A 4,658-nucleotide genomic window follows, 5' to 3' on the forward strand; every position below is an offset into this window, starting at 1 on the left:
ATGACTTAATATTGTGATTGATAAAGTTATTTTATTATTATCTAAAATAATGGTAACATGAATATGGGACATTATCATATAGTCCATGAGATGCATTGTATGTGATTTATGTAAAAAGTCACAGAAGATGTAAATCACAAGTTCTTTGTAAACTCAGAATTTATAGTTCGTAGTCGGTGATGAAATTGGGCATTTCATCTGCGAAGACTATAACATGTCAACTAAGATGATTTGTCTTGATCATGGAAGTGGAAACTTCTAGTTGATATGTTAATATGTTTTAAGAGTTAAAACATATTGAACAGGACCGCTGTAAGATTTATTATTCTTCTAACGACTGTCAAATGAATAATAAATCACACGACTTCTATTTGCATGAACTCTTAATCCTGAGAGAATAATGGACATGATCATGAAGTGTAGGTTGCTTTGATATATCAGGAGTGAGATCTGAACTGACGGTCAAAACCTCAGTATGTTAGGCAGCCACATTTAGTGTTGATGGAACATATATTCTCAAGATGAAATTCATAGTCTCTTGATAGAGATATAAAATATTCCCTTGAGATAAGTTTAATGGTTTCAGTTATTCAGAGAGTTAGACCTAACCACTTTAGTAAGAAATTACTAAAGTATATATTTATGAAATTGGATTTCATAAATATATAATGAATAAATTTAAAGAATTAAACCAGGTACTCAAGGATAAGATGTAGTAATTTACAAAGTAGCAGTCTATATTTATGACTTTGTGTTACTACGAATATTTTATGAAGGGGTTACGTGTATAATAAAGTCTTGGGATATAATTTATTAATAAGGCCTAGAGTGCAATTATATTTATATAGTGGTATTAAATATAATTAATGGTAAATTTGGACTTGTCAAGAGTTGACGGAAAAGCCCAAGGCCCATTGGAGCTAGTGTCTTATTGGTCCCTTTTTGGTCCCACTCCAAGCCACACACTAAAGCCCAATTGGAAAGGCCCAATTAGATAATCAGTTAGTTATAAAGGGAGAGACATACAGAATTTTTTTTAGATTAGTGAAAAAGATATTAGATAAGAAAAAGAAACGGTGTGTGAGAGAGTGTGAGACACACTTTCATTCTCCCTTTGAAAAACTGATTGAGAGACCACACGTCTTGGGCGTAAAGTGGAATTGGAGTGAAGATTAAAAGTGTTCCCAAGTGCTTCTAATCTTTGTTTTAAATTTCTCCACACCAAGGTACACTATCTTGTTCTTAAATTCTGAAATTTACTTTGTGCACGTTATCAATCATGAATGAAATAGATCCTTGTTTGTTGCTTCCGCTGTGTGTTTTGTATGAGATACAAAACTAGAATTTTTCCTTCAATTATGTGGATGAGATCATCCACATGATTCATACTTCTCATGCAGTCTCTCATTTCCTCCATGGCCTTCTTCATCTAGTCCATCTCGTTCTCCAAGTGTGGCACCCTCTGAGTAGCAGTGCCTCCGGACTGATCTCCTCCTTTGGCGCCATTCTCTGCCCTTCTATCCTCCGAGTTCTGCTTAGGTTCCTCCCCTTCTGCACATCGATATCAACAGTGCTTCTTCCTAGTGAGTTCCTAGTTCTGTTGCGTTAAGTCCGCCATTGTGGCTGCCATGGACTATAATTGTTGTTGGATGAACATTGGTGGCGCGGCTGGTACATGGTTTGGGTGGTTGGAAGCATTCCTACTCTCATGATGCTCTAGGCTTGTAGCCATCAATATGCAGCCTTTTGTCTTAGAGAGCAAAGTAGCTAACACTTAGGCTACTTTTCTCCCCATGGACGGCGCCAATTGATGATGTGTAAAATCAGTAGGCTGAATGCTCTAGGTTTTAACAGTGGTTGGATGACCTGAAAAGAAAGAAATAAACTATCAAAAGTGACCAGGGTAAACCGGCCAAGGATCCTTCGACGGTTAAGTCAGTTTTCTCTCTAGAAGTCAAGTATTGTGAGTGGATGAATAGTAGAACATACCTTAGGCTAGCAAGATTCGGTCTCATTTATGTAGAGTTTTGGAGTGGGTCTACTTGTTAGGCACCACTAACATCATGGGAGATGTGTGGGCTTAGTGGGGAGAGTCGAGCGAATTTTGGGGAATTCACCCCACGTCTCAGAATAGTGGATCATGGTCTAATTGTTTTGTGGTTGTAGAAAATACTCTGAAATTAACTAAGAGTTGGTTGGTCATCCATACCTTCCTATGATATGGACGACCAATATGCCTTTGGATGACCAACATTTCCTTGGACAACTCATTTTTATGTTTGTGACATATCTTTCTATTTTCTCTCTTCTAAAGATTATCCTGGACATTGTTGGGTTTGGACAGGCCAATGGACGAATGAGACTTGTTATAAATCACCATCAATTCATATATTTATTTTTTAGTAAAATACTAACCGAAATTATGAAATTAGAGACTGAATACATATGTGAAGTGATGGAAAATAACATGTTTGTATTGCATACAAAACATACACAACTGAAAAATAACGGATCTACTTCTTTCATAAGTGTTAACATGAACTATGTAAGTTTCAGAATTTGAGAACAAGAGAGTGTACCTTGGAGCGGTGAATTTCAAAACCGAAGATCAGAAGTACTTGGAAACACTTTCAATCTTCACTCCAATTCCACTAACGCCCTAGATGTGTGGTCTCTCAATCAGTTCCAAAGGGAGAATGTCAAAGTGTCTAACACTTCTTACACCACTTCGCAATAGTGTTCTTTTCAATTCTCTCTTACAAAAAAATCTGTATGTTTCTCCCTTTGTATCTAACTGATTATCTAATTGGTCTAGCCTTTTGGGCCTTTTCCAATTAAGCTTAAGTGTGTGGCTTGGAGTGGGCCCAAAAAGGACCAATAAGACACTAGCTCCAATGGGTCTTGGGCTTTTCTGTCAACTCTTGACAAGTCCAAAGTTACCATTAACTATATTTAATGCTACTATATAAATATAGTTGTACTCTAGGCCTTATTTATAAATTATATCCCAAGACTTTATTGTACATGCAACCCCTTCATAAAATATTCGTAGTAACACAAAGTCATGAATGTAGACTGCCACTTTGTAAATTACTACATCTTATCCTTGAGTACCCGGCTTAATCCTTTAAGTTATTCATCATATATTTATGAAATCCAATTTTATAAATATATACTCTAGCAACAATTTACTAAAGTAGTTAGGCCTAACATTCTGAATAACAAACTCATTAAACTTATCTCAAGGGAATATTTTATATCTCCATTAAGAGACTATGAATTCCATCTTGAGAATATATGTTCCATCAACATTAAATGTGGTTTCCCAACATACTGAGGTTTTGACCGTAACTCTAGATCTCGCTCTTGATATATCAAAGCAACCTACATCTCATGATCAAGTCCATTATTCTCTCAGGATTAAGAGTTCATGCAAATACAAGTTGTGAGTTTATTATTCATTTGACGGTCGTTAGGAGAATAATAAATCTCACACCGGTCCAGTTCAATATGTTTTAACTCTTAAAACATATCAACATATTAACTAGAAATCTCCATTTCCATGATCAAGACAAATCATCTTAGTTGATATGTTATAGTCTTCGCAAATGAAATGCCTAATTTCATCACCAACTACGAACTAAAATTCTGAGTTTACAAAAAACTTGTGATTTATATCTTCTGTGACTTTTCACATAAATCACATACTATGCACCTCATGGACTATATGATAATGTCTCAATATTCATGTTACCATTATTCTTAGATAATAACAAAACAACTTTATTAAACACAACATTAAGTCATACATAATGTCATACATAATAACATACATAGTATCATACAATAGGATTTAAGGGCACACATCCTAACTTGAAGAAACTAAGCCAACAATATAAAACGATAGTGTATATAAAAACGCTCTGTTTGTTTTGGAGTAAAATATAACCTAATCACACATGCACAACTAGTGCTTATACTCATACGCTATACCTGTAAGGAAGGAAACATCAAAAACCTCTTACATACATGGGTTAGATTTCAATCAAACTACATATATTCCAAGTCTGATAAGCCAACTCAATGGTACAAAAATGTACTTAATAAAATTAGATAGTGACATATTTTACATATACAGTTTTTATGGACAATTCAAAGAAAGCTTTTAAGAACCCAAGACCAAGAACTTTATCTCAATAGATTAACATAACTTTCACCTAATATTGCAAGTAACATAGTTGGGATTATGGATTGTAATGAATTCTACATGTTGATTGTTTGTAAGACATGGAGCATGTACTGTTGTGTATGCTTGTTAGACATTGAGCATGCTGTGTCATGTATTCTGTGATTAGTAATGTGAGTTAAGCTTGAATTCAAGCAAACGAGTGTCTCTATACTAAACGAAAAGGAGAAAACAATTCCACAATAAGAAGTACATCACACAAACAAAAGAAAATCTAAAATAAATTGTTACACTCTGAAAGAAGGAAAAAAGACCATGTGCTAAATGGACAATGTATATACTGAGTAAGAAGAACATCTCCACGTATTAGACCTGCAAAATGGACATGGTACAGATTTAAATTCTAGAAAGGGAACAAAACATTGGTTTACACAGCAAAAATCGCCCCACAACAAAGAAGGGGTGAGCTAGT

This window comes from Castanea sativa, chromosome 8, assembly GCF_040712315.1.
Source record: "Castanea sativa cultivar Marrone di Chiusa Pesio chromosome 8, ASM4071231v1".
Lineage (NCBI taxonomy): Eukaryota > Viridiplantae > Streptophyta > Magnoliopsida > Fagales > Fagaceae > Castanea > Castanea sativa.